The sequence below is a fragment of the Vulpes lagopus genome, chromosome 4 (assembly GCF_018345385.1).
Source record: "Vulpes lagopus strain Blue_001 chromosome 4, ASM1834538v1, whole genome shotgun sequence".
Classification (NCBI taxonomy): domain Eukaryota; kingdom Metazoa; phylum Chordata; class Mammalia; order Carnivora; family Canidae; genus Vulpes; species Vulpes lagopus.
In genome coordinates, this window is record NC_054827.1 from 65708109 (window position 1) to 65724245 (window position 16137).

At 33.9% G+C, this 16137-nt stretch overlaps 1 non-coding gene across 1 annotated transcript; it reads right to left on the reverse strand.

The window, feature by feature from the left end:
• Window positions 1-10915: 10915 nt before the first annotated feature.
• On the reverse strand, window positions 10916-11022 carry LOC121490326. The gene has a single exon (XR_005987631.1). It is a non-coding gene; the product is annotated as a U6 spliceosomal RNA (small nuclear RNA).
• Between the last annotated feature and the right edge of the window lie 5115 nt (window positions 11023-16137).

The following is a 16137-nucleotide window of genomic DNA, read 5'->3' on the forward strand; positions in this document are numbered from 1 at the left end:
GAAATGGCAAAAATTAGTGACCAGTTATAAGAATAAAGATTTGGTTTTTGTGTCATAATATTTTGCTCCATTATTTTCGTACTCCAATATATTTTAAGCACCATTGCCAATTCTCTTAAAACTGCTAAAATAACAGATGATAATTCACTGATCATTCAACTCTGACACAAAAATAGTTCCTGAGAGTCTCAAAAATGGAAAGGAAAATATTATGAAATTCACTTATTTTATTAATTTAGTTTCAGCCATGTGTGGAGAAATACAGAAATCATTGCTTTTCTAAATCAGAAAAAATGATAACATAAGTTGTATTATGAATAGTATATTTGGTCACAAAAATCCTTGAAAAATCATTTAGAGCAAGGTTTTCCAGATATTAAAATAAATCTACTTTGTTATTTAAAATTTTATCAGTTTTGTGTAACTTTGAATTAAAATTATCCTAAAATAGTCTTTTTTTTTAATTAATTTTTATTGGTGTTCAATTTACCAACATACAGAAAAACACCCAGTGCTCATCCCGTCAAGTGTCCACCTCAGTGCCCGTCACCCATTCCCCTCCAACACCCGCCCTCCTCCCCTTCTACCACCCCTAGTTCGTTTCCCCGAGTTAGGAGTCTTCATGTTCTGTCTCCCTTCCTGATATTTCCCAACATTTCTTCTCCCTTCCTTTATATTCCCTTTCACTATTATTCATATTCCCCAAATGAATGAGAACATACACTGTTTGTCCTTCTCCGATTGACTTACTTCACTCAGCGTAATACCCTCCAGTTCCATCCACGTTGAAGCAAATGGTGGGTATTTGTCGTTTCTAATTGCTGAGTAATATTCCATTGTATATGTCTTATCTCCATATTTAAGATTCAAAGATAAGATATAAAACATAATCTATACCTTATTCCTCCTAATTTGTTTAAAAGTGTTTATTAAGTACCTACTGTCTTGGGGAAGAGCTGGGGGTAAACTAGGGACTTTTCCCAGCCCAGAATGTGGAATCCCACCACATGCCTCTAGGGTGACTCTCAGCAATCTATCAAGAAGGGTGCACAGCCAGAGAGGGTGCCTTTGCTGGCTGCAGAAGAAGACCTGGCATCGTGCTATAAAGTACACGGAGACCCTTTGGAGGAAAGTTTTGTGACTGAGGAAAGATAAGCTCAGAAATGGCCAAAACCAAGAGGAGGCTTATAGGCAGGTTTGGGGGCAGGCTGGAGAGGGAGAAGCAGTAGGTAGGAGAATGAAGACCAACACAAGAGATTTGCTTGAGTCTCAGAATCTGTGGGAAGAAGAATTCTTGAAGCAGACAGCATCTAGCTTAGAGAGTTTCAATTTGTGTTCTTTCATTAAAAATCATAAAAATAATTGCTAATACTTACATATTGCCCACTGTCTACCATACTATTCTGAGAGCTGCAACTCACATGCACAGTGTATCCCCGTTTTATGGCAGGGGTAGTTACGCAAAAGGACTGGGTAACTTGCAAAATTTCCATGATTAGCAAATGATTGAACTAGGATTTGAACCCACTTAGCCGGGCTAGTCTTTTCTCTTTCCCACTGTGACATAACACTTCTCAAATATTTAATAAAATGTTATCTTTTCCTCCTGTTAAGGGGAGATGGCCTCAACTTAATGATGTTCCCTCTATTGAAAGTGCTAAGTTAATTTAAGGTTAGCCATACTGACATTATGAAGGATTTGTTTGATAGCTACAATCTTTGTTAGGAAAAATCTCTCAAAATCTATTTTCATGAGATAAATATGGATATATATTTATGATAGTGTTTTTCTTTTTTCCATTCTTCTTTCCTTCTTTCCCTCCTTTTTTTCTTTCTTCTTTGGATAAGCTTTGCTTTTGGTTTTAACTATCCTTGTGATATTCTGCAAGTCATATTAACAAGATGAGATAAAATGTGTCAATGGTATAGTCATTCATTAAATTTATTACTACTGGATGCCTCCAAAAAGGCTTTTATGTGTGCAATAGATTTAAAATTCTGAATAGTTTACCAATAAACTCTCAAAGCCAGAGAAGCAGAGATCTGAAACTACTTCAGTTTGCTTGAAAGATGAAGTTTAGTTTATTGAGTTCTGGATTGAGCCCATATTGATTATTCTTTTCATGATATTTGCCGTAATTCCTGTCTTTATTCTATTTAAAGATCGAGTCTAAATTTATTTCTCTTCTAACTTAGCCTCATTTTGCTGTTCTTCTTGTGTGTGTATGTGTGTGTGTGTGTGTGTGTGTTTCTGGATTAGTATTTAAAATTGAGGGATTAAATCTCCTCTAAAGATTACTGTACAAAATGTGACTATTCAAATACTAAGTCAGTTTGGAATGTATGATATTTGAGTCATTGAATTCCTGATTTTTAATTAAGAGACCAAGAATGTATGTTCTGCTCAGCTCATCATTTTTATTTGCAGCCAAGCTCATGCCTAAGTCTTTGTCAATATCGTTTACTAATGGTCTAGGCAATTGAGGTAAAAGAATTATAATACACTTTTATATAGGAATTCACTCTTAAAATGAAATTTCTTTTCTTTGCTTGGTGTAGACTAAATATTACCAAAATCCTTCCTACCAAGTTGATTCTCCCCTGCATAGCTGCAACAAAGACATGGCGAAAAAGACCTTCTCACAGGGTTGAGACATTTTGATCCACTTCAGCTGAGCTCGCTTCACCTCATGGTTTAGAAAATCAATGACATATCAGCTTAGTAGTCACTGATCCATGAGGTAATTGCACCTTCTAATATCTTCAGCATAAAGCTTCTGAAATGGGCAGAGCCAATGACCAGAGGATAAAACACATTGTTTTTTCAATTTTGCGATCAAATTGAGAAATAATCAGCTCAGCTTGTATTTCTGAAAGAAAAAAATAATATTGCTTCAGAGATATAAAGTTACTACCAAACACACTTTTGATCATATTAAGATTACTCTTCTTCTAAACTGGCTTTATTGTGCTACAGATTTTATTTACCTGTAAAATTTGTGTGTAGGCTTCCAACCTAATTCATTAAAAAAGCACTATGGATTTCAGGATGAAGTACTGGACTCTTCATTTTGTGGTTAAATATGTTGGGAAATTATGCCCATTGCTTTTGGTCTGATGCTTAGAGACATCTTAACTAACTAGATAAGAATTCTTTAGGAAACAGATATGGGCTTAAGTAAATACTAAACAAATTGGGTATTAGCACGCAGGGAGAAAGTAAGATTGATGATCTGACAAAATGTTAATTAAAAGAAGGAGCATTGCCAAGATTTTCGTGTATAATTCAATTCCACATAATTCAAAGGCAAAATTAATTTGCTGTTTCTTATTTGACAACAAAGAAAGTTTCATATTGATTATTTTTTTTTAATGTATACACATATGATATGGTAAAGTTCTGTAATCAGAAACACAGTTGTTTAACCTCAAAGGTTTGCATTTAAATTCCAGAACTCTACAGATACAACAGAACATTTCATTGAAATGAAATGAGTTTGCATTTACTTCTGCAGGTTCCTAGGCATACATAAACATCAAATACCAATATCGGTATTAATTAGAGGAAATAACCCTAAAACATTTGGCAATTTTAACTTTGAGCCGTTGCCAGTTTGCCCAGCCCAACATATGCTGAATATTTTACAAATAAGTGATTTATTACAAAATTTACCTATGATGACTAACACTATTTTTTAAAGTTTACTTGCCCAAATATTAGCGGTTTTAAAGATTAAATGGCATTATGTATCATAATGCTGAGTGTATTTACTAATTTAATCCTGAGAAGCTTCTTTAAACTTATTTCATATCACTGTTATTTCAAAAATATGATTTCCAAATAATTTTCATTTCTATTGAAGACTTCATGTAGTTCTGGTTTAAAAATATTTAAGTCTTCTGTTTAATAAGATAGAGGGATTTTTTTTTTGTTCCAAATGCATAATTAAATGTCAAGCTTTAAAGTGATGCCAGAGTGAATACTCATCAGAATTCTGAATAAATAGAAACAGAGACCTGTTTGCAATTAAAGTCTTAATTCTCAACAGTAAATGATTCTGAGATCCTGGTTATATTAGTTCCCTATCGTTAATGTTGCTTAGATGTAACATCTCAGCAAACCTTTGAACTTTAAATTTTCTGCCCTGGGAAGACTATCTGTAGAAAGACAATGCTTGAATAGAAAGAAGAGTTGAAAAACCGAATTTATTAAATCAGACCGGAAGCATAGACTGAGGTGCTGTTACTTTACTAGGGAGTATAATAGCAGGGAGGCAGAAATAAGACAGAAAGGGTGATGCAAGGAAGGAGTTAACAAGAAGGTGTGGTAGTAAGTTACTACCACTTGGAACCAAGTGCTGTTCTCAGGAGACTCTTCTGAAAGATTAAAGAATTCTGGTCCCAAGGAAGTCCATGATAAGCCAGAGGAGGATGGAAGACAAAGCATTCCTCCCCTGACTTTCTGATCTAAACAGGGGAATATTTGCCCCCACAGGGTGATAACTCAACAGCCCTTTTTATTTTTATTTTCTTCTCCACAGGCACAGACTCTAACCAGGTGCTGAGAAGTCACAGCTTATGTGGCAAGAAGAAAGCTTTGGGACAAGAGTCAATGGAGGTGTGCACCCTGGCAGCCAGATAAGGAGCAATTCTGGGAGACCTGCCTAAAGTTTGAAGAACCCATGCAGAGTTGGTCCTTACAGTGGTTACTGATGCAGAAAAAGTGGCCAAAACTGGAGACAGGTTAGGCCAAAAGAAACGGAAGGGCCATAGAAGCATTTGAAACAAAAGCGGACTTGTTTATTCACACTTGAATAAAAATTTATAATTTAGGATCAATTCATTAACCTGGGCATTTGTACAAAAGTGTAGCACTAGCCATACATGTAACAATATCTGGGTGACACCTTTATTTACTTTATGGTGCAAATGTTTTTTTAACTAGAGAATTAACTAGTTACTTAATTAATGGTCTACCTCGTAGAATAGTTGTATACTTGGCTAATAAGATATTTCTGAGCTCTTTGACATTTCAAGATTAAAGTAATATTAGATTTCATAATAAGCCTAACCATTGGAAATCAGAAATTTTGAATGAAGAAAATCTCTCAACTCTGCTTTTATAAAAAGTAAATTAGTTTTCTTTACAGTCTCGGGAAAAAAAGTGCTTTTTATTCAAAATGGTGAAATTTATGGGTAAGAAATAGTTTTAAATATAAAATAAAGTTTTTTGAAGGTAATTATTTTTTTGCGTAGAAAATGAGAGTAAAGAAATAGCAAAGAGAGTTAGTAGAATAATTAATTTATTTAGTTTCGATGTTGTATACCAACTAATCATTCACATAAATTTCAGAAATGGCAAAGCCATATCATTGACATTATGATAATTAATACTTCTATTTTACTTTGACTTCTTCCAGACTTAAATTTTTCTTTAAATTTACCCATGGTGTTGTATATATGTAGCTTAGTTCATATTTGTATGCATATATTTTATATATTTATTATTTATATAATATTTATACTTAAGTTTGGAAAGGGCATATTTGGGGATCCTAATTGGGCTTCCTTCCTCTTCTTCGTGGAAATCCAAACATTAATATGTAGAGGGCACACGAAACATAAGTAAGAGAATTGTTTGAGAATTATGTGACAGTCTTCTAGTATTTTGAACCAAATTTTTCTAGCCAGAGTCACACTTTCTAAGATCTTAGTGAGATCCAATTTTAGTTTCCTTAAAAAGAATATCTGTGGCCTAAGGGTTTCTGTGAAATAATTTCAAAGCTCAAGAGGTAAGGACAAAACACACCATTGAAGCAAAAGACTAATTTGGTAAGCTACTTTTGTTGCAAAGAAATTCGACACATCAGAAAAGGAATTTAAACTTGCTAAATATCAGTATTAGTAAATAATTTAGATTATTTAAAAGTCTTCACATAGACTGGGGAAGAAAAGGATGACAAATTCAGGCTAAATCTCTATAGGACAAAACAAATGGCTTTCTGGATGTTAACTGATATTATTCATTTATATTTCTGTAGAATCTTAAAGGAAAATTAAACCATAACTGCACTCATATGTATTTGAATACCCTACTTATTTAAGCAAACTCTACAAAAATAAGTTTGCACTAAAAAATACTAAATCTAAGAATTTGTCTACATTAAATTTCAAATATTATCTTAGATTACTTAATCCCCAAACATCCACTTGCTATGTAAGAATCTTTCTTTTTTTTTTTTATTTTTTTTTTAATTTATTTATGATAGTCACAGAGAGAGACAGAGAGGCAGAGACACAGGCGGAGGAAGAAGCAGGCTCCATGCACCGGGAGCCCGATGTGGGATTCGATCCCGTGTCTCCAGGATCGCGCCCTGGGCCAAAGGCAGGCGCCAAACCGCTGCGCCACCCAGGGATCCCAGAATCTTTCTTTTTATAAAAAGATTTATTTATTTGAGAGAGAGAGAGAGCGAGCAGGGGGCAGGGCAGAAAGAGGGAGAATTTCTAGCAGAGTCCCCACTGAGGGTGGATCTCATCAATGTAGGACCTGACAAGGGGCCCAATCCTGAACGGGGAGTGGTGGGGGCGTGACTGGGGCTTATCTCATGCCCCTGCGATCATTACCTGAGTCCAAATCAAGAGTCAGAGGCTTAACCAACTGAGCCACCCAGGCACCCCTGCTGTGTAAGAATCTTTCAAACTTCAAGTCATTTAATAACCTTAATAAATATAACCATAATAAGATGTAGTAATTCTTCAAAACTGATAAAATTATATTTTTAAATTGCTTTTTTAAAAAGTATTTTTAAGTTGCTTTTCAATTCATATAATTTCTCCTCAACTGAGAGATGTTTTAATACATTTTCCAAACATGCCTTGAAGTACCTTATTGACTAAATATTTTATAAAATAAGCTAATGCTGTATGAAGATAATTAACGACAAAATGGCAATCCTTATAGAACTAAGGAGTCCAAAGTAAACTCTTCATAGAAAACAATGATAAAAGAAAATATTATTTATTTGATACTCCTCTCCAATTCAAAGTTATATTTTAAACTGAACATTTCAAAAAAAAGAAATAAACTGAACATTTCAAATTGTCTTTTTTGTAAAAGAACAACAAGATGCAAGCAGATGTATGCTGCTGTATTAGCAAGTCCCCAAATGCTTAATTTTCAGCATGCTAAAGGAATAAACAAGAATTATCGTTATAGGCTAAATGAACACTATTGGCTTAATCAGGCAGTTTGGCTATTTAGAATGGGGGTGAAGTAGATACTTTGGTTGAGGTATCATCTGATAGCTGAGAAAGCCATCTTTTCTAAACACAACTCTATTGTACTGATGGTAATAGTACAAATTCAGATGGCACATTGTCTAAATATGAGGATATTATTTAAAGGCTACAGGCTTATTTATTTTCATAAAACAAGTGTAAACAGATGAGATGTATTTCTGGGTCTTTTGAAAGTCTAAAATGGAAAGCATTCAAAATATGTTAAGCAATCTGAATTATAACTCATTTGTAAAGCTTATAGTGCTTAGGGGAAAAAATGTACCTGGATTCACAACTAACATGAGATTTGCAACACAAACTAAGTTAACAAGAAGCCAATGACATAAGCCCTAAGGTAATGGTACTTGCTGGAACAAACAAACACTATATAATAATTGCAGGGAAGGTCTCTGCAACGGCACAGAAAGTACACTTCTTTGAGTTATCCTGTCACTTCCCTCAAATATTTTTCATCAGTTGTGGCACATTTCACATAACAGCATATGAAAAACAAAGATGTTCATCATTTAAATAATTTACTGCTCTTCAATTTGAATAAAAAGAGCTTGAGAATTTTCTACTAAGTCTATGATTTCTCACACCTGAAATATAACATTGGGCATTTGTTTTTAATTACCAACTCTACCACAAGCACATTTCTCATTAGCAAGAAACAGATCCTATCAAATCAGTATTAGAGTAATGACATGTAATCCTCTGCTAGAAACCTGGCTTTTTGAATTTGTTTTCAAAACATGATGCCCTCCTTAAATATGTGCTTAAGTTTATATTTGCACTCATGTTATGATAAACCATTTTTCACTGGATATATGGCTAAGGAGCATGTTTGGTTAATTAAAAATTTTATTGAGTACTGAAGGGTACAATTCTAGAGTAAGCAAATGGTGCATACAAATATAAAACTGTATAAACACCCTATATTGTATCCCTGCCACTTCCTCAGCAACAGATGAAAAAATAATAATTATTTCATCCTTTTGCCTCAGTAATTGATCAATGATCTTGTTTAACAGTTTCAGAGTAAAACATCAACACATTATCTTTTTTTTACTTATTTATCTTATAACTACAAGCCTGTTCTTGCACCTATATCATCCACCCCCAATATATTATCAATTTTAATAATTTTTATTTATATTTTAGCATACTTTTGGATGCTAAGATCATTCTTATTTCTACCTATGACCAAATTCATTCTTTCAGCAACATTTCCGCAGAACAGTGGAGAATGTAATATATTAAGTGTAAAACATATTAGCTCAAATCAAACATTTAGTAACGTTCTCTGTTTTCTGTGTACTTTTATGCTACTGAAGAATTTATATTAAGGTACTGATTTCACATAAACCTAGATTAAGCATTAGTAAGCCATATTATCATTGAAAAATGTGTTAACAATCCTTTGATAAAAATATTGCAAGTTGCCTGTTGTATGAGTGGCCAAGAGAACCATGAGCCTAACTCAAAGTGATAATCAAGATTTTGTTTACTTACCGCGACAGTGTAGGCAAGAGGCAAAAGAGAAAAATGCCAGTTTCCCAGGGATCAGGTGACATGCAGTGTAAATGGGGGACAAATGAGGTCTATTTTTCAGGGCTCACCCCAAAACAAGTCTCTGCAAAGTCTCAGCCAATTAGGCCCAGAGCAGGTGCCTGGGATAGAAATTCAGATGAGTAGTGCTAGCCTGGGATTGCTAAACCCTTGGCTGCAGCTCCACCTGGAAAACCACATATATTGACTGTACAACAAGGCCAGGAAGGTGAGGGCCACTTCCCGTCACAAGGCCGGTCTGGTATTGCTTGTAGCTCAGCCTGAAAGATTGCAGTAGGGTGAGCACTGGGTGTTATACTATATGTCGGTAAATCAAACTCCAATTAAAAAAAATATATATATATATATATAAATTTAAAAAAAGAAAAAGAAAAGTCATGTGAGAAGAAAAAAAAATGGATTCTGGCCTAGAAATGGGCTTGTGATATTTGCTTTTAAATGAAAAAGAAAAATCTAGATTATGCATAATATGAACAATTAAAAGTTAAAGTGACAAAGTTGTATGTTAATATTGAGCTGTATTTTTTTATTGATGGCTTGGCAATTTATGACCTATTTAACATTTCTGGTTTAGAAGGAACATTATTTTATTATTATTATTATTGTTATTACCATCCCTATTGTTTAGAAAAATTTGACCTTATTAGTAGCAAATTCATGAGGAAAATCCAGAAACCCACTTTCCCAGCTCTCTCTGCAGTTATCGTGTAAGCAAAGGACCTAGACTCGTCCAGCTTAGGTTCATATTTCACTGACATGAAAAGGAAAATTCCACTTTTGTCTTCTGTCCTTATGTACAGTTACACATAGGAAATTCTCCTCCCAAAACTGAGTAAAAAATAGGATAAAAAATAATAAAAAGATAAATCTAAATGAATTGTTGACTGGACAAGAAATTAAGAAAACCTCAAAAGCCAAGAGTCAATTCATAGTTGAGAAGAGATGGGCCTGTATTGCTATATACTTCCCTCTTTAGGCCACTTTTGCTACATCCCAAAAGTTCTAGGGCATTGTGTTTTCATTTTCATTTATTTCCATTAACTTATTTTTTTTAATTTCTTCTTTGATTTCCCAGTAGACCCATTCACTTGTTCAACTATAGCATGTTGTTTAACCTCAATGTATTTGCAGTGTTTCCAAATTTTTTTTTTGTGGTTGACTTCTGGTTTCATAGCATTGTGGTGAGGAAAGAGAAAAATATTTTTTTGCATTTGCTGAGGCCCGTTTTGTGACTTTATTTGTGGTCTATTCTGAAGAATGTTCCATGTGCACTTGAAAAGAAATTGCATTCTGCTGTTTTAAGATAGAATGTTCTGAATATATCCCTTAAGCCCAGCTGGTCCGATTACTGGGTTGTAGGGTCAAAGAAACCCTCTTACCCTCCTACACTGTTGTTGAGAATGCAAACTGATGCAACCACTCTGGGAAACAGTATGGAAGTTCCTCAAAAAGTTAAAAATCGAGCTATCCTACGACCCAGCAATTGGTGTTCATCCAAAGATACAAAAATACAGATTCGAAGGGGCACAAGCACCCTGATGGTTCTAGCAGCATTATCAACAATAGCCAAATACATATGCCATTACTTCTTTATCCATTCATCAGTTGATGGACATTTGGGCTATTTCCATAATTTGGCCATTGTTGATAATGCTGCTAGAACCATCAGGGTGCATATGCCCCTTTAAAACAATATTTTTAAATAAAACTTAAAAAAAAGAAAAAGTTAAGAGAAAGAGAATGAGAGGAAGAAAGGGAAGGAGGGAGGAAGGAAGAAAGAAAGGAAAGAGATTCAAACCAGTTTTACCTTTTTGGTAACTACTGAAATCAAATAAATTCTAGTTTCTCTCTCTCTTCTTCATTTTATTAATTATTTAGGCATATGTTAAGTGTTCACAATTTTCAGATTTATATACTTTGGTTTTACCTCGTATCACTATCAAATGTCTTTCATCTTAATAATTCTTCTAGATTTGAAATCTGCTTTGTCTGCTATTAGTATGTCTACACCAACTCTTCTTTAGTGCTGGCCTGGTAGACACTATTGTTTTGTTTTGTTTTTTTTTTAAATATGGAACGCTTCACGAATTTGCGTGTCATCCTTGCGCAGGGGCCATGCTAATCTTCTCTGTATCGTTCCAATTTTAGTATATGTGCTGCCGAAGCGAGCACGACACTATTGTTTAAAATTGTACGGGCAAATATCAAATATCTTGGAATAAATAAAAATAGTAAGACTTCCACGTGGAAACTGAAAAAGCATTGCTCAGGGAAATTAAAGAAGACCTTAAATAAATGGAGGAATCTATCACATTCATGAATTGTTAGACTCCGTATTATAAAGATTACCATTCTCCTCACATTTATGTGTTTATATAGTTTGTAATTTCAACATAATCTTTCTTTTTATTTTGTAGTAATTGTTTATCAGATTATTAACTTCACATGGCCATGAAAAGTCTACAAAATGAGCAAGAGAATCCTTAAGAACAAAGCTGGAGGACTCACAACACCATATAGTAAGACATAAAATACAATAAATTCTAATGTGGCGTTGATTTAATATTCAATAAAATGAATCATATTAATATTCCATAAACAAGAGCATGTAAATAGATCGGCACAAAACATTAAAGGCATTGAATGACTTACTCTTTAAAATAAAGTTTATGCATACTATTCTTGGCAAATGAGAAAATATTTTAGTGATATGCTTTAACTGTCTTAAATATTGATCTTGGGAAAGTTTTATAAAACTATACGTGCTTTGTTTCATCAGACATTCTACCTAGAAAATTAAATAATTATAAGTCAAATTCTGCAAAACAAGTTAGTGATGAAATAAATATATGGTGAACAACTAAGATACCATGAGTAAGGAATATGCATCAGGGAATGTAATGATTCCTCAGCAAATAAACTGTTAATATATCAGTTAAGTTGACGAGTGGAAAACACTATGAAGCATCAGTATACATTCTTGAAAGCATTAGTAAAATTCCATAGCCAATAATGTAAAACACACACACACACACACACACACACACACACACAAACCACAAAAACTGCAACAACATTGAAATATAAATACAATTTTTCAACCTAGTAAAAAGTACTTCTTAAACACCTAGAGTTCACAAGGACCCATATAGTGAGGTGTACATAATCTGTGTCTCTCAGTATTAATTGCACATTCCTTTCTCCAAAGAGGGTGTTCTACACGAGCTGGACTAGAAGCATCAATGAGAGAAATGAGCCTCGCATTTTAGATTCTCTGCCAACGTTACCCTTAATACTGTCCAGTTTTTTATTTATTCTTTTACTATTTTATTCTTATTAGTTCAGTGAATACTTATTGAGAACCTACTTTTTGCAATATATTGCATTAAGTATAGGTACAGATAAAAAGATGAATAAGATATAGAACTTGCTTGCTAATAATACCTTTTAAAATTATATTACGTATATCTTTGTATTTCATAAGTGCATATTTGTATCTATGGTATCTGTATTCATATGCATTTTTACCAGGAAAATTATCTGATAATTTTGATACTAGCACGTGTGTGTGTGTGTGTGTGTGTGTGTGTGTGTGTGTGTACAGGTAGATGGGGCAATGGAAATAATGTAACTGAATTGACATACAAATCTAAAATTAATATGTCCCATTTAAAGCCACTAATATAGGTGTTTATTCTTTAAAAAATTTCTAATTATTCAGAAATTATGTTTGTAACTAATGGAATTCATTAAGTGAATATATGAAAACATGTTGAAAAACCCAGTAAGGTATGTCAACTTATTTTGATAAATGTTATTGGAAACAAACCCTTAGCTTCTAAAGTTCAATAAAATGATTCAATATTTTCTTACCAAGACAATAAAGATAATATGTATGTTAAATTTAATGGTACTTTTAGTATGCACAAAGTACAAAATATCTCAGGATGTATGTTTATAATTATTATATTATCAATCTGTCCCTTTGGGTGAATATTTTAACTTAATTTTGACCAAATGAGATGCCAGAAACAATATATTACATTTCATATGTTACTACCTACTAAAATCATAATGCTGATTTATTGCTGTGATCTTCTATTTAAAGCATGAACAAGAACTATTAAACTCTCATTCCAGAAGGGAAATTTTTATTATTAACAGATGCATTCTAACTGGGGAGCTTCACGCTGCTGTGAAATATGAGTCTTGCTTCGAGATGCATTTCTTCATTACGCATGTATAGGGACCAAGAGGTGGTTCAGTGCTGGGCGCAGGCTGTATTCTTGGCTCCTGTTGTCATCAGCTCCCTAAGTGATTCTGCTCCCCTCGTCCCCAGTGATCTCCCCATTGTTATATTTCTTCCTGTGTAAACACTATTTTACCAGTACAGATGAGCACTCGCTCCTCCTTCCTACTTTGCTCTAATAAAATACCCATTTTTCACAAGCAGGAGGACATTCGTTTTTCCCACATCATTTTTCAAGTACCAAATCATGGCATTTCAAATTTTAAGTAAACAAAAAGTCTAATTTTTCATCGTGACAGCAACCGCATTGAGGTATGAACCTGAAACACCAAATGACTTATTCCTGATGATATTTGAAGAAGCCCCCCGTACTTCTAAAACATGTCAAAATGATTTGTTTTGGCATTGCATCATAGCCCTTGTTTATGTAAGTTCTTAATAGGCTATGTTTCATTATCTGGGGTATAGGTCCTTGTTATAAATTAGATTCCATCTACTAAAGTATCCTCATTATAGTTTCAAAGGACAGATAATGCCATGTCCTCCGTACTTCAATAAATCTCATAAGCCTGCAGGCTGCCCGATTGACATGCTGAAATCTTGGAAGCAGTAGAAACAGTGACAAACATGAAACTTCTTTTTATTTATTTTTTTGAATCTTTAGAGTGAGCTGCAACACAAGTGTCTAGATGATCTCCAAAGTGGACAGAGCCCGTTTTCTTGCCTGGATATCCTGAGAGAGAAAAATAAGTGTCACAGCAATTGTCTTTTCATTTTGTTTCAGTCCCAGAACCATAGGGATGTGTTTTAAGGGGAAAGTCCTTGTAGCCGTCAACGTGATGCTACACCCCTCCCCGCACTGCCCTGCGTGAGTGGACAGTGATAAATGAAAAGGGCTTTAAAAAGCAAGTGTTCACTTCAGATCTGAGGTTTCCACCTTTCAAGAGTGATTTGCTAGGACCCCATGGTGTTTGGGGTGCCAAAAAGTACTCGTTATTGTTTCCCACGACTAGTGGAGTATAATGATATAGTTCAGTGGTTACAAGGTGAAGGATCTAGAATTAGAATGCAAAATTGCAAAATCCACATTTACTGCTTTTTCATCTTTGTGGGACTTGCAGGGAGGGGTGACTTGAGCCCTAATTTAATGTTGTGTTGACGTAACTGACCTATGATAACTGCATATATTTAAAGCATTACAGTTTCTCCTGTTTTGACATATTTGGACACCAGCGAATTCCATCACTAGCAATATAGTGAACATATTCATCACCCCCGAAGCTTTCCTTATGCTGCTTTATGCTCCTCTCTGCTGCACTCCTATTGTAGGCAATCACTGACCTGTTTTCTATTAATATGTTTTTTTTTATTTTCTGAAATTCTGTATAAATGGAATTAGACAAGAGCCAAAACATATATAAAAGATACAAATGTGTGTATTTGGAGGGCCCTAGCTTCTTTTACAAAACATAATTATTTCAAGAGTTATTCATGTCGTTTTATGGATTGTTTGTCCTTTTATTGCTGAATAGGATTCCGTTCTGTGGTCAAGCCACAATTTATCTAGATCCCCTGTTGATGAACATTTGGGTTGTTTCAACTTTTTAGCTCTATTACTAATAAAGTGAGTATAAACATTCCTGTACAAACCTTTCCAACAACATACTTAAAAAAAATGTTGGTTACACTTCTAGGATTAGAGTGGCTGGGTTATATGGTATGTGTATGCTTGATGTTTTTAGAAGCTGCTAAATTGTTGTCCAAAGTGATTATAATATTTTACTTTCCCACCAGAGAAGTGTGAAAGTTCTAGTTTCTCCACATCCTTGCCAGCGCTTGTATCGTGAGCTATTTAATTGTAGTCATTCTGACACGTGTAAAATGGAATCCCATTGTGTTATTAATGTGCATTTCCCAGGATTTTAGTGAAACGTCTGTTCTGAATTTTGCCCATTTTTGTTAGATTTTTGCTACTCATATTAGGTTTTAACATTATGTATTCTACATATAAGCCCATTACCAGATATATGCTTAGCAAATATTTTTCTCCCAGTTTATGTATTGGCTTTTTATTCATTATTTAACAGTGTGTTTTAGGAATTTTAATATTTTCATACATGCCATTTAGCATTTTTTATGGACCACATTCTTACAGTCCTTTCTGAGTGTCTTTCAAAGAGATTTTTAAACTTTTTGATAGATTACAATTCATTTTTTAATGGATTCTGGTTTTAAAATCATATGTAAAAAAATAAAAATAAAAATAAAAATAAAATCATATACAAGGAGGGGTTGCCTAACCCAAACTTATAGAATATTATACATTTAGGTTTACATTTATGTCTTGATTTAAGTAATGTTTGTAGATGTCACCAGGATTGATTTAAGTATTTGCATATGAATATGCACTTGTTTCAAGGCAATTTGAAAGATTATACATTCTCCACTGAATACCCTTAGAAAGTTGTTAGAGGGGCTCCTGGGTGACTCTGTAGGTTAAGTGTCTGCCTGTGGCTCAGGTCATGATCCTGGGGTCCTGGGATCAAGCTCTGCTTCTCCTTCTCCCTCTTCCCACCCTCCCCGCCACTTGTGCCCTCTCTTATTTCTCTATCAAACAAATAAATAAAATCTTTGGAAAAAAATAAACTAGGTTGAAAATCATATTCTGACAATTGCCAGTACATGTCATATATGTATGAGTTTTCTAGGAAGTCTACGTTCAGGGACACAGATATAATTTGACTCTATGAAATATAATACTTCAGAATAAATTGTATATCGAGTAAAGCTTATAACGTAGCTTCATACTAAGTTTTAAAGTTAGTTATTATTTGTCCCCCAATTCTTATTTTTTTAAAGTTGTTTTGACTTCTTTAGGGCTTTTGCATTTCAATGTAAATTTCCTAAACAAACAAACAAACAAACAACAACAACAACAAAAAAAACTGCTGGGATTGGGATTGGGATTGTGTAGAATCTAAGACCAATTTGGGAGAAATTAAAATTTTAAAGATATTGATCTGCAGACCTGAATATTT